The sequence below is a fragment of the Sminthopsis crassicaudata genome, chromosome 3, assembly GCF_048593235.1.
Source record: "Sminthopsis crassicaudata isolate SCR6 chromosome 3, ASM4859323v1, whole genome shotgun sequence".
In the NCBI taxonomy this organism is placed as follows: Eukaryota; Metazoa; Chordata; class Mammalia; order Dasyuromorphia; family Dasyuridae; genus Sminthopsis; species Sminthopsis crassicaudata.
The window spans coordinates 79,707,951-79,723,806 of record NC_133619.1 but is presented as its reverse complement, the minus strand read 5'-3'; the positions used below and the strand labels follow the sequence as shown (position 1 = coordinate 79,723,806).

Genomic DNA, 15,856 nt, shown 5'->3' with positions numbered 1-15,856 from the left:
GCAGAAATAGTCAAATGAAGAAGGAAAGTTAAACTGATGAGGAAGATGTTGAGTTTGACCTAAACTTGAGTTTAGGTAAGTTTAGGTTGGATATCTAAGCAGAATGTCTAGAGGGACAGAAGAATTTGGGAAAGAGTTTAAGAGTGGAAAAAATAATGGAAAGAATACTGAAAAGGGATTGGATTTTTGTTGTTATAGTTCAGAAATGTCTTCCTCCTTTCTTCCTTCTTCCTCCCCTCTTCCTCCCCCCTCTCCTCTTCTCTACTCTCTTGCTCCCTCCCTCTTTCCCTTATTCCCTCTCTCCTTCCTCTCTTTGGGGTTTTCTTGGCAAAGAAATTAGAGTGGTTTGCTATTTCTCTATTCAGCTCATTTTACAGATGAGGAAACTGAAGCAAACAAGATTAAGTGACTTGCCCACCATCACAGAGCTAGTAAGTAACTGAGGCCATATTTGAACTCAAAGAAAAAGTCTTCCTGACTCCAGAGCAGGAACTCTATTCACTGTGCTGTGTAGCTATCCTAAGTTTGGGTTTTAGTTTTAGCTTTATTAATTTGGCCAAATCACACTTTTTTTCTGGGTTTCAATTCTTTCACTTGAATAGATGATCTCTAGGATTCCTTCCTGCTCTAAATGGAAATCACTCTATGATAGGCAGTGTAGTAGGAGGAGGCAGAGAGACAGAGAAAAGGAGTGAGAGAAAGAGACAGAGAGAGAGAGAGAGAGAGAGAGAGAGAGAGAGAGAGAGAGAGAGAGAGAGAGAGAGAGAGAGAGAGAGAGAGAGAGAGAGACAGAAGGAGCCAAGGAAGAGGTAGAGAAGAGGGAGAGAGAGGAAGAAGGGAAGGAAGGGAGGGAGGGAAAGAAGCAGGGAGGAATGGAAGAAGGGAGGGAGAGAAGGAAAAAGGAAGGGAAGGAGGGAGACAGGGATATGTGTGTAATATATACATATATGTATGATACATTGCATAATATATATTAAGCACAGATTATACCATTGGATTCTTGCAAGAACTTGATGAGGAAGGGAGGTACCATTATTATCCTTATTTTACAGATGAGGAAAGTGAGGCTGAATTTTGTTCATTAATGCAAGTTTACTGAAGTGCCTAATTCACATAGGTAGTAAAAACAAGGCAGAAGTAGTCTAGCCCTATTATTCACTACACCACCTAGTTGCATATGTGACCTTCCTCAGCCTCAGCTTCTTCATGCCCAAAAAGGAAGGGATTAGACTAAAGAAAATCTAGGGTCCCATCCAGTTTTAAATCTAGAAGTCTAAACTGAACATAAGGATGTTCTTCTGACCAGATAAGAGCTTGTCATTAATCGAGGAAGCAAGCTTTGTAGTTTCTCCCCATTTTGTTGAGTACTATACTGAGTATAGTAGTCTAAAGAAGTGTACCTGAGATGTACCTGAAGAGCCTGATGTGAGTAAACCAGTTTCTCGGTCATTTCTAGAGCTTCTCCCAGAATAACAGCTGTCAGTACTTTCTCCTTTCAGATTATTTCTCATTTACTCTGTACAGAGTCCCAAGTCTTGGTGAAGTTTTAGGGAACTAGTTTTAAGTTGCATTGGGACTATTTTGCATCTAGTTGTTTTCTCCTTTAGAACACGAGCTCCTTGAGGGCAGGGATAGGTTTGTCGTTGTTTTTTGTCTCCCTCCGCTCTCCGCCCAGCTTAGAGTAATACCTACAACATAATACAAAAGCTTAATTTTTCAGTTAAATTTAAATTAATTTAAATGTTTTGTTGATTAAATGTACTGGAGCAGCCTCAGTCTCCTCATCTGTAATATGAGACATTTTAATCAGATGGGTTCTAAAGTCCCCTCCAGGTCCAAATCTACGACTCAGTAAGATGACTGCCTGTTTCCCCAGACTGTCTTGAAGGTCCAGTAGTAAAAGCCCTTGTGCTACAATTACATCACTGGCAGCGACTTGATGCCCCCCCACCCCACTTCACTACCCACCTCCCTCCTCCAAGCGGGAGAGTCTCAATTTCTCTCTTTGGGGACTCAGCCTCTCCACGTCAGCCTGGCATCGTCTGATGCTCGAAGAGACCCGACCACTCGGTAAATTCGGGGGTGAGGTTTGGGGTGCCGGGCGCTTTGTAATTGTGATCATTAATAATGATAGCGCGTCGTGGTAAACCTGCATTGCGGTGATGAGAATTATAGCATGCGGAGAGGGCGTAGGGTGGGTAGTGCTGTAGAGGGAAGTTAGTGGGAGGGTGGAAAAAGGGGAGGGGGGCAGGATTTGGGGGGAAGGGCCAGATAAGACTTATTGATTTAAGGAAAGGGGCGGGGGAGGGAGCTCTTTGGAGGGGAGGGGTGGAGAGGGGAGGAGGATGTCTCCTAAGCAAAGCAGGCTCTTCCGAATCCCGGGGCTGCTCCGCAATCCTGAGGCACGAGTCCCGAAAAAAAGTCTGACGCCGACAAAATGTAGATTAACTGCGGGAATCGGGAGTGGGCCGGGGCCGCAGATCAAAGTGGGCCGCTGGGGGAGAGGGCTCAGCTAAACTCCCGGCTCTGCGGCGGCGGCGCATTACCATAATGAATTTTGTGAGTAAGCTGCGCGCCCGCCCGCCGCCTTGCCACCAGCCCTTTTGATCTATTAAGAAGGTGTTTACTGTAATCACGAAAGATGGGGGAGGAGGATGGGGGAGAGAGGGGATACTGTTCTGTTTTCTCTCTCGATTAGTGTTAACCCCTTTGGTGGGCTCTGGCACAGTATCTGCCCTGCGCTTTCTCACTCCCCGTACCCTCCCTTAAGGGTTTGAGCGAGAAAGCTTCGCTTCAACTGGGCATGCTGTTGGGGTCTGGGGGACGGAGGCGGGGGAGGGAAGGGTGAAAAAAAAGGAAGAGCTAAACTGAATCTCCTTTAAATTCTTCCTTTAAAAAAAGTCAACAAGCGCTGTAAAATATGGCCTCAAACTACACGAAACTACTGATGTCAACTTCAAATGAAATGTAAGAAAAAGAGTTTAAAGGTTTTAGGAAGAAGGGAGATTTGGGGCCTTTCTCTGGAGGCTCTCTGGGGGGTTCCCTCTCTTCTCTCTCCTTCTCCTTCCCTTTGCTTGTGTGTTTGCAGCAGATTGAGCTATTTCAGAAATACATTCCCCTTCCGCCCCCCCCCCCCCTCCGCCTGTGGTTAAGGAGCCTATCCTTTTTCCTTTTTTCCCCAATAATTGCAGGGAAGTGGATTTCTTCAGGCCTGGGTTTTAGACAAAAGAGAAGGACCCACAGTTAATTGAGAAGCTGCCTCTTACCCATTAGGGTGGAGCCTCCAGTGGTGATGCCCTGTTATGTTTGAGCAACTCATCCTGTTGTTCAGAATTGAGGTTGAGATCAAGGCAAGGTTTGTATTTTGTTTGGGGTGGTTGGGTTTTGGTGGTTTGTTAGTTTTCCTTTTGGTTGTGTCCCTTGGCTGGCTCTTAAATTTCTCGAAGATAAAAGGGTCAGTAAAAATGGGTTCCCCCCAGACTTTCAGTAGACCTTACTATGCTACACAAATTGGTTTCAGCCCTTATCTCAAAGAAGGCCAGTGCTGAACATTGAACCTCCCAAAAAACTGGGTGTCAGTCCTATCTCTGATACTGTGTTGACCAAGAACAAGTCTTCTCATCTGTGACTTGGAAATCATATTATCCACCTCAAAATGTAAAAGAGAGGATCAAAAGTATGCCATATGGGCAATACTATGTAAGCATAAGCTGTCATGACTAAGATTGGTGTTGCCTCTGCATCCCAGCAAACTACAAAACATGAAGAGTATGGGCAGCAGCAACTTTCTAGTTTCTAGAAGTAATGGAATAGGTCTGGGTTAGTGATAGAAGGGAGCAGGGAAGAGGGAATCTGGTGCTGAGCACCAGATGCTCAATTTATCATAATAGCTCAGGTGTCAATAATACTAGAATGACAAAAAGAAACTTTCCTCACAACAATCTTTGTGAGTTGGGCAGGGTTAGAATTTTTAACCTCAGGTGAATAAACAGTAAAATGCTCAGAAAAAAAAAAAAAAAAGTTAGCTTGCCCCAGGTCATCCAGCTGGAAAGAATTAGAATTTAGATTCCAGTCATCTGACTCCCAAATGTAGCCCTCCTTCCACTTCAACACCAATGGTGATATAAAAGACCACATTTCCTCTTCCTTTCTGTGCCTTTTCAGATATCGTTAGAATAAATTTAAAATGTTTTGTTTTGTTTTTTTAAATACTTTTGAAAACAACAATAATAGCATTGAATCCTCTTTCTAGCCTTACAGAACTATCATAAAGTAAATAGTCTAAAATATGTACAGATTTGTTGTGTGTTTGTGTATATATGGAGAATCTCCAAACCACATTGCCTCATAGATAAAATATAAATTCCTCACCCAAATCAGTTTTTAAATACTATCACAATCTGATTCCAGTCAAGATTTCCAGGCTTATTTCATATGATTCCCTGGAACAGATATTGCTTTCCAGCAGAGACTGTGAGATTCAGTGTTATTAGAACTCAACATTCTATCATAGAATCATAAATTTAGAGCTGGAAGAATCCTTGACAATCTTGTCCAATACCACGCCATCTCCATTTTTACCAATGAAAAAACTTTGTCCTAGAATGATTTGCTGGAGATCACATAGGTAGTAGGTAGCAGAGCTGGGATTTGAAACTAGTAACATGCAGCAATGAAAAGGGAACTAAATGTGATTTTAAGAGTCCTTTAAGACTCAACTTAGACCTCACCTTCTGCAAGATTTTTTTTTATCTTCATATTTGTGGTACTTTCGTGCTCTCCAAATTATCATGCATATGATCTATTTAATTCTAGTATCTCCTAGCAGAATCTAAATTCTTTAAAGGAAGGGACTTTTTTTTTTTTCTCTTGCCTTTATATCTTTGAGACCCAATACAATGATTTGCTCCTGGCAGTCACTCATAGAAACACAGAGTTCCTGAAATGGAAAAGCCACAATCTAGTCCAATCCATATATGACAATGAATTCTCACTACATCATCCTCCCAAGAAAGATCTTTCAGCCTCTGCTTGAAGATATTCAGTGTCATGAATCACATTCTCTTTCAAGGTAGTCTTTTCCACTTTGGGCCAGCTCTATAATGAAATTGTTGTGAGTTGTTTTCCTCTTACAAACCTAAATTTGCTTCATTGTTAGTTGCCTCTCCTCCTTGTTTCTAATTAGTCTTGTGGGTCCAAACAGAATGAGTCTGATCCCTCTTTCATAAGACAATCTTTCAAGTACTTAAAGATATTTCTTCTCTGCTTCTCTGGCCCACCCCCTACCTCAACCTCTAGTCTCACATGTCCTTACTTCTACTGGCTTAACAATGTTTTCTTTCAATCAATCTTTGAGCATCCTAACCATTCTCCTCTGAATTCTCTCCAGATTTTCAATGTCCTTCTTAATGTACCTAAGAACTCAAGACTGTACATTTGCATAAGACTCTCTTCAATATACCTCCAAGAGACATGACATTGCTAAAAACTTGGGAGAAGTGAGTTCCTTCTTTGGGATCTAGCTTTGAGAGCTTTCTTTGGCAAAAAAGTCAGAAATTTCACCACAATTCTCAATTGAGCTAAGGTATATCTTTCTCACGGAGAGAACCCATTTACTCTTTGTATTCCTTGGAATAGTCTATATAAAATTGTTCTATTTGCTATCAGCTGGGATAAATGGATTTATTGCCAATTTACTCTTTTGATGATCTATAATAAGTATTTTGTGGGAAGGAATCAGTTCTCCAGATATAGCTTGGGATACCCCTTCCCTGTTAAAAGACAGGAATCAGGAAAAGTAGCTTAAACCTAAAAATCATTTCTCTCTAGATTAGCAATATTTTTGGGAGGAAATGAAAATAATTCTAGCCTAATTTTACTTCTGTGAGTAGAGCAGAATGGTCAGCCCTATGACTCCAATCTCTTTACTCCCCTTGTAGAAAGAATCAGATTTCCTTGGAGAGGAATGGGAGAGATTCAGAGCTAACTTTTCATATTTCTCTGTATTCAGAGAGACCCATGTGAACATTAGATAGATAATAGACAGAAAGAAAGAGATTTAGATATATCTAGATATGTCTATACCTATATATTTACATATATAGTACCCAGAGTTGGATACCATATTCCACAAGAGGTCTATCCAGGCTGAACTACAATGAAATTATCACCTTTTTTTTCTCCTAGAAGCTACATAAGCTTAATAAATGCCTGTTGCATTGAATTGGGCTGTATTGGATCAAATTTTGGAGCATATCCAAGACCCCTAGCTAAGAAAATAAGAAAAGCCAGAAAAACATTTTTCATAAAAATCAAAGTCCTAATAATTCACTTTAATGAAATACTTCACAGGTTATGATGTGCTTTCTTCACATCCTCTTGAGGTAGTAAATATATGTAATACTGCACCCATCTTATAGATGAAGAAACTAAGGCTCTTGGAAGTAAAATTATTTGCCATAATTAGCAAGAGGAAGTTTGATCTCATATGCCCTAAAGTGAGTCCTCATGTACTTTCCCATGTTACATTTCTTGTCATGGTAACTCATTCCATGGCCTCTCCTTTTCAGGTGCAATATCAAAGAACAGAAAAGTAGGTTCAGAAAAAGAAAAGCAGCTACTTTGAAGATTCTAAATGATATTTAACCCCAACACATTAACCTGTTTCATGATTACTCTTCCATTCCTATATAAGCCCCAACAAAGTCTCTAGAACTCTCAATAAGAGTGTGGTCAAGTAAAAGGAAAAGTCATTTTTCTCTGCCCAAGAATTTGGAGAATTTTTCTTTTCTTAATAGAATCATATGAGGGTTTTTTTTTAAATTACAAACTCCTCCAAGATGATTTTTATCTCCCAAATTAAAACCACCATAGAAAGAGAGCCCACAAAGTGGGCACAGGGCCTGATTTGGAGGGGTGGCTTCTATATCATTGACTTCATATGCTTTTAATTTGAAAGCAAAGCCTACTTTTGAAAGGAAATAAGCAAGAACCCCCAAAATTCGACATATAAAATATGCATTCAGAGGTTTGCAGTTAATGCTTGGATGTTGCCTGATTATATTAGGCTGACCAGCTCAAATCTGGCAGTAGTCCATAGTGGGTGGAGGCAGTGGATTTGTAGTTCCTATGGAACTGTGATATCATACACACACACACACACACACACACACACACACACACACACACACACACACACACACACTTTCTCCAAAGATGCAAATCACAAGCAACCTGTACCTTTTCATACTATTTGACCTTCAATAAATCCTTTTCTACGGGGAGGGAGTCCACCCATGCCTAGATGGCCATCTTCTAGAGCTCGTAACTTTGAATTTCAATCACTGAAGTACATAAACTATATATAGATAGATACACATATTTGGCCTATTTATATGTGTGTGTAGATAGATAGGATAGGATAGATATGAGCATATCTTTATCTATAGATATACATATAAATATATGTATATTGATCTGGCCACATCTATTTCTATATGTATATCTATATATCTATATCTATCTATCTATCTATCTATCTATCTATCTATCTATCTATCTATTTCTATCTCTATCCATCTATCCATTTATCTGTCTATCTATCATATATGAGACACACTTGAAACAGAACCACATAGTTATAAATAAAAGACTGAAACAAAATCTATTATGCTTCAGCAGAAGTAAAAACGTCAGGGGGAACAATCATGATAGACAAAGCAACAGCAAAAATAGATCTAATTTTAAAAAAAGAATAAGGAAAGCATCTTGTTAAAAAATACCTTAGACAATGAAGTAACATCAAAAATTTTACATTAGGTTCCTTTAATAAAGACTTCTAAAATATATGGTACTGAGTCAAAATTGTTAAAATAGGATCTATTCCCCAATTGATAAACGGTCAAAAGATATGAACAGACAGTTTAAAAAAAGAAATAAAAGCTATAGTCATATATAATGTTCTAAATCATTATTAATTGGAGAAATGCAAATTAAAACAACTCTGAGATACCACCTCACACGTATCAGAAATGACAAATGCTGGAAGGAATGAACTGGAAAGTGTTCCAATCATTCTAGAGGACAATTTAAAAGTATGGCCAAAGGGCTATAAAATTAAATATATCCTTTACATGTAATACCACAACTAGGTTGTACTCCAAAGTAAAAACAAAAGAAGACAAAAAAAGCAATTATAGCAGTTCTTTTTGTGGTAGCAAAGAATTGAAAATTGAGAGGGTATTGAATAAGTTGTAGCATATTGTAATGATGGAGTGGTATTGTGCTGTGGGAAATGACAACGGGGGTAGTTTCAGAAAAACAGTCAAAATCCCCAAAATGTGGTAAAACCTTCATGCACTGTTGCAAAGTGATGTGAGAAGAACTGGGAGGTCATTGTATATAATAAAATTAATGTTCTAATGATATAATGTGAAAGATTTGGCTTTATTGTCAATGTTTAATCATTCAGTTGTATGAAAGGCAGTAAATGGCAAACAGAAGAGTTTATTTTCTCTTAGAGATAATAGGGAGCCACAGAAGAGTTTATTTTAGCTCAGAGGGAATATAGAGCCTCTAAAGCTTCTAGTAACACAATGCAGCCTTAATTTCATCCACTATGCCCTTTTCTCAGCTTTGATTCTTTTGAGAATATAGTGTTCTCTCACTCTGATCATCATGGAAGGATATATTTGTTAATAAAAAAAAAAAAGAACCTTTTGTTTCTGGGAGAAGTTGAGGATCATTAAGAGCACTATACAAATTCCTGAAAGCAATTCACCTTGACTTTCTTCTTTGTTAATTTCTGGTCCAATTCACTGTCCATCTACGATGTCTGTCCAAGATCTATGAACTATCTGATGAGTTCTATCTGTAGGTTGTCCTTTCAAGTGTATATCAAAATCTGGACAGCAGGCATTCTTGATCTTGAGATTTTTCTTGTGCAAATTATTAGGGCAAACTCTTTTAAATGAAGATGGATTTCATTTAGGAGGCTATACAATGTCCTAGGGCTTGATGCGATCAGCACTATGTCATCCACAAACAGAAGCATCTGGAAGCCCTCAGCATCTCTGGAGAATCTCTCTTCAATTTGGATTCTGCACTGGACATCCTTTTTAACAGTAGGAAATAGCCCCAGGGAACATAATTTTCCTTGTTTCATGCCATATTTGGTATTAATAATCAGAGTGGCACCAAACACATTTCTTAGCACATCTTTGAGTAAATCTCTTAGGCTTTTGTCATGTGTATGAGAGATACTTTGTAGGAGGAGGGTCGTTGAGATGGCATTTTGTTCTGTAGAATCAAATACCTTTTATAAAAAGAATGAACAAAAACTGAAATCTTGTATTTTCATTCTATCAACGGTGTGATTATTAAGAGGTGTTCTTCTACAGAAAATCTGATTGTACCTTTCTCCTATCTTCCTTTAAAATGGCCCTCAATGTATTTTCATAATTTTTTTGTAAAGACAATAAGTAGGCACTATTACTCTTTTCTGTGTTACTTTTATTAAAAGCGAGGTCTATGACTTCTCCCAAAACCTTTGCTATCTTCCCCATTTTTTTCCTTTATCTTGAGAATTTATCCCACTTCACCTTCCTTCACAAGGATGTTTACTTCCTCTAACAAACCTCTTCTGCAGACACTTTGTCCAGTCCAGCTATTCTTGTGTCTTTGTATTCTTCATTGCCATTTTAATTTCCTCATACCCTGATATCAGCGACTCTGATATGAAAGTCCAGATGTAGCAGTTCTGCTATCATCTATGGAGAAAAAAGCTTATTATAGAAATTTTTATTGATATTTTCCATTGTCCATTTCTATGTTATTTTCAAATTTCATCTTAAAATGACTCCTTCAGGTGACTTTGTGTGGTTGGGGCTCTCACCAAATTTATTCAAATTTGTTTTCCCTTCTATTTCAATAGTTCTTAAACTCTATGCTGTTTTGAACTCTATGGATACATATCAGAAGGTACTTGAACTTGAATTGGAATATGTAGTATCTACAGGAATATATTAACATCTTCATTTCAATGGAATTTCCTTTGTAATTCTATGTATTTCATCTTATATGTATTATATAACTATATATAATTATATATATATAATATATATTATATAACTATTATTCTAAGAAAGCATCCATAAGATTTCAGCACACTGACTGCCAAAGGTTCCCATGGCACAAAATATGTGAAGGACCATTCTTCTACTGCCTTTTCCTTCTCCTGTATATGACCCTATAAATGAATTTGGATTCTAAACCAATATTATCCTTGGTTGTCATATCCTTCAACATGACAAGAAGATCATGTGTTTTGTGGTCAAATCAGTTTCTGTAGCAATTTTTTCTACTCATGTTAGTGGTTGAACTACATGGGTCTTTAGAAAATTATGACAGCCACCATGGCTAGGGGGAGAATTCATACTCAAACAATAGAGAGAGGTGATCATAGGTCATTTTAATGCCACTAAAGGTGAAAGTTTGTACAAAAACAAAATCAGTAATATAGGCAAAAAAGAATCACAGAATTTGAGAGTTTGGAAGGACATCTTGTCTAACCTAAACACAAAAGAAATCTCTTCCTAAACACATTTGATAAAGAAACTATAGAGTGCAAAAAATTTTCTGTACTAAATTTAATAAACGTTTGCTGCCTATGATATATAGGAAGTAAACACAAACATGCAAAACCAAGATATTTAGTAGTGTCAAAGCACAGTTTTCAAAAGAATCACAAACTCTAAATGATTTTGGGATAGATAACATGCTGTAAATCATCAAAAGAAATATACTAAGAAATGAAATTAAGAGAATTCTAAGGTTCTAACACATACCCTGAACTTTGGCAAAGACAGCAAAAAACTGAATTCAGTCATTGCTGGAGGAGCATTGAGAAAACAGCTGTTGTTAAATTGGTCCAACTCTGGAATCCCAATTTGGAATTATGCAATAAATATGGCTAAATTGTCATGCTCATTGCTAGAAAACTATCCCAGGAATATCAAAGACAGAAATAAAGATTAGGTGTATATGTCCATTTGTATGCATGCATATATATATGTATATATTTCAACATATTCTTAGCAATTTGTTTGTAGTAGAAAAGAATCAGAAACAAAGTGAGGGCTTGTCATTTTGAGAATAGATGAAAAAACTGTAGAATATAAATATAACTAGATATTCTGAAGCAAGAAATGATGAATATGAAGACTGAGATGTCTGGGATGACAATTTAACTGGAAAATTAACAGTAAGAAGAACTAGCAAAACAATATACACAATGATTACAACCATAATGGAAAAATAATATCAACAGACTAAAACAATCAAAGAGAATATTATAAAATTATAATCATCAAGTATGAACCTAGAGGAGATATAAGTGGGCACTTTCCTCCCTTCTTTGAAGAGATGAGGTATCATGTTTTTGATACACTGCATATAATGCCAGATCTTTTTAATGGAAGAGTTTTGCTGAACTTCCCCCCTTTTATCCTTTGTTATAAAGGAAAGGATAGTAAAGATTAGGAAATGGAAGTAATAAGAAAACAAATTATCAATAAAATTTAAAAGCAAAAATAATATACTACTTTCATTTTGGCAAAGAGGAAGGAGATAATGGATCAATAAACTGTCAGATCCTATTGAACAATTTTTGTTAAACCATCTTTTCAAGTGAGGGAGGAGAGAATGATAATGTAAAAAAAAAAGATTATTTTATGGAGCACTCACACAGGACAAGCATTCACAAGGTGTTCAGAAAAAGTGATATAAGGACACCCTCAAAGTCTCTCTTAAGAACTTGAGAATTAATTGTATGACACAGGAAACTCTGGCACAAATTTTCCCAGTACATTACAAGTATCACAAGAATTACAAAGTTAAAGAACTTTCCCCAAATGTTCATAGGGGCTACTTGTGTTCAATCTGAGGCAGAGCATTTCAAGCTCACATTGATCCGACACATACACATTGTAACTTAAGTCTAACATAGTGATGTCAGTTTGGTCTTCTATGAAAAAAAAAAGAACAACCAACTAACCAACCAATAATATAAAAATGAAAGCCTTTAATAAAACTATTTGAAAAGGAAAAAGGTGATAGTTTGTGGTAATATTTGTTCTTTTATCCATTTCCCATTTCTCAGCAATAATTGCCTTTTTAAATATGTCAAAGTAAATGCGTATCAAAGATAGAATCTATCTTTGTTCTAAATTGGTATTGGTTTTTATCTTTGTTGTAATAGGTCAGTGGCTGTAACACAGGACTGATTTGAAAATGATTTTCATGTCAGTGGTCATTTCATGGCTATTAAAATATAATCATTTTCCTTTTTGTGAACTCAATGCTTAAGCACTTCTCAACTCTTTTCTTTAAAAAGTATTTATGATACATATAGACATGAGGCTTCTGTATAATGACCTATGCACAATGCCTTTGACTTCTCTCATTTCTTTCTTCTGAACTATGTTTTCCAACATCAATTTCACAAGCTTTTCCTCTATCCACTTACACATTGAAGTCACATAGCATTAAAGCATATGTTGACTTAATTCAGAAGGTCTTACTGAGTTCCTTGTAGAATTTCTCTGCTTCATCCTCTGTAACAGATGTTGGCGCAGAAGATGCAATTATCTTCCTGGTGGTCCATTTGCAATTGTGAACACTGCAATATGAGATGACCAGGTGTTTCATGAAATGATGTATCTTGTTGCCTTTGGAAGTATGATAAAATCAACTCCAACAACTCTTTTATTTGCTTCCCTAGGGAGAACCTCTGAGTCATCCTTCCATTTAACAGCAAACTCTCCTGCTTGTCTGGTTTTATTTAAAGTGAGAATGTCAAGGTTGATGATTTAGTTCTTCCAGTAATATGTCCATTGGTTGGTCATTGGACAAGGCTCTTGCTTTTGGAATATCAAGTGCTAAGTTGATGTTTATTAACAGCCTAAAAGTCACAAGGAAATTGACACCCTGTACCCCTTTTTCTACTCCTGTGCCACCTATCACTGCAACATGAACAGGATGAAAAAAAGGGTTTTTTTTTTCATTTTTGTATCACAGTTTGCAATAACTTATAAATAGGGGGAAATATGTTAGTAATATATCCCATATAAAATGGTAGGAAACTTCTTTTCCCTTTGAGACTGTGCCAGGGCTCATTCCAGGCATAAATTTTATTGCAGAGGAGGATTTTCTAAAATGCCCTCTAAATAAGTGGTTCTACAACCTTGAGCAAACCACTCTCCTCATCTCTAAAAAGAAAAGTTAGATGACATATTGTCTAAGATCTCTCCCCAGTTCCCAATCTATGAATCTATGTACCTGACTTATGCCTTATAGTACAGTCCCTAACCAAGAATTGGATTGGACAAAAATCATTTATTATTTTCCATTTGTCTAGGATTTCAACATTCAACAGAGCTCTTTCACATGCATTATCTCATCAGTTCCTCATAACAACCTGTGTAAATTAGAATAGGCAATATCCTGTTTAATAATGAAGAAACTGAGCTTTCAAAAGATTAAGTGGTTTGTTTAGGTCACTCTTTGGGGCCAAAAAGGGCAACCTTAATCCCTCTGACACATGATATCCCTTCAAATGCTAGGGGACAGCTAGTCTGTCTCCCTAAGATTTTTCTTTTCTAAGCTAAACAACCCTTAATTCTTTCAATAAGCAAATTATGCCTCTTGATTTCTAGTCACCAATCTCATCAGCCTCTTTATAGACATGGTCCAGATTGTTCTTCTAGACATGATCCAGTTTGTTTAGTGACTTACCTAAAATATGGGGCCCAGAACTGAATGAAATAGTGTGAACAAAGAGAAGTATAGCAAGATGATCACATCTTTGCTTCTATTAATGCAGTTTGAGGCCCACCCAGGCTAGAGGAGACTAGTGTTAGGGGAAGGATTAGAATCAAAATCTTTTGACTTTCAATCCAAATCTCTTTCCAGGACACCTTTATTTATGAAAGAACCTTTTTATAACCTAAGATACTAAATGATCCCAGTTCTGCATAGAGTTCAGTTATGAAGTGACCAGCATTCCTCCCATTTTATTAGCAGCTTTTAGATATTCCCTGAGAGTTTGGGCCTCAAGTTTGTATTTTCCTTCCAGGTCCTGTTATACATATTAATATTTTCTATTTCAATATGCCACACCTGCTTGTGTATTGATATTTAATGTGATACAGTCTATTAAAATGAATGCAGTTGGGCAATAGCTGAACAAATCGTGGTATATGATTGTGATGTAATTCTACTGTGCTACAAGAAATGATGAGCTCAGTGATCTTACAAAAACATGGAATGGCTTGCAGGAAATAATGAAAAGTGAAATGAGCAGAATCAAGAGAATACTGTATACAGTAACAGTAATATTGTTTTAAGAATGACTGTGAATGAATAAATGATTTTGACTATTCTGTGTCCAAATTAACTATAAAGAACATAGGAAGAAAGATGCTACTTTCATTTAGAGAAAGAACTGATAAATAGAAGTATGCATAGAATAATTATGTTATGTGTTTCTATATCTATTTATGTCTAATGGTAGCCATCTCTAATGCAAGGGGCGAAGAAAAATAAAAGAACTTTGCATGATAATTTTTTCTGTACATTTGAAAGGAATAGCAAATGATGCATAGTAGATTTGCAGTTTCATATGCAATCAATTTTTTTTTGTACTGCTATGGAAATGCTTATTTTATTCCACAAATTAAAAATAAAATGAAATTTAAAAAAAGAAACAAGCAAGCAAAAAATGTATTTCAGTGAACATATTTCTAAGTTTTGGCTGGTGGCCTGTACCAATAGTATTTTGCTCATCTTGTTATCATGAAACTTATCACTAGAAATGATTATATATGATGAATGTGGTAGTTTTTTTTAAAACCAACATAGTGATTTGCTAGAATGAAGACATAAATAAAGCTTGATTTATAATATACTATAATCTGGAAAACAAATATTTTGTTTTTGTTTTGCCAACCCTTGTGCCTTGCTAAAATAGAAAAAAAACTAAAGTTTGCTCTTATGACATATTATAAACTGGCAGACAAACATAAAAACATCATCTAGTCTAAATGGTTCTGATAAGTAATGAAGAGTATTTGAAAAATAATAATTGGCAGAGGACTGGGTTCCTTGTCAATGTCCATCCTCAGAGCTAGTGTCTTAAATTGAATATAATTTATTTAGCAATTTATTCCATAAATTAAAAATAAGATAAAATTTTAAAATAAAAAAATAAGTGGAATATAGCATTCAAGACGGATCTGACCAATGCAAAAGTTAAAAGAAAAATCCTTTCCTTTATTTTGGACACTATATGTTAGTGGAAATCTAAGTATATTGAGACAGATGAAAGAAAAAGCTAGTCTGCTTCCCCAGGGCCCTCAAGTATTTGGTCTCCATTTTCAGACAATTTAAACAAACAGTTTCATCCTGAAGGTTTTTTTTTGTCTTGAATTCAGCCCTTGACACTAGGGTGATAGAAGGGTACATGTGTGATTTTTAACAAAGTTTATATCAATGGAATTACTGTGAAGTGAACAGCTTGTACACTCCTTGAAGAATTCTGTAAAGAAATAAAAATGTTTTGGCAAAGGGAAGGAAAATGACCTGTCTCCTTTGTGTGGAGAGTCAAATCAAGAGTTTAAGTCAGAAGCTTTCTCAAACTTTTAACTGATGGTAGCAATCTATCCCCTGCTACTATCACAGAGCAAAGGAAGACTCATGGAAGGAACACTTATTTTACCTCATCATATCAAAACACCAGGTCATTTCAGTGCTAAGTTACCTCCTGATAGGAAACAACTAAGGAGTTCATTATCTTTAGTGT

At 36.5% G+C, this 15,856-nt stretch overlaps 1 long non-coding RNA gene across 1 annotated transcript; it reads left to right on the top strand.

The window, feature by feature from the left end:
* Positions 1–1,960: 1,960 nt before the first annotated feature.
* On the top strand, positions 1,961–4,034 carry LOC141564858 (uncharacterized). Its single transcript, XR_012488761.1, has 2 exons — positions 1,961–2,070; positions 3,192–4,034. It is a non-coding gene; the product is annotated as an uncharacterized LOC141564858 (long non-coding RNA).
* Positions 4,035–15,856: the final 11,822 nt, after the last annotated feature.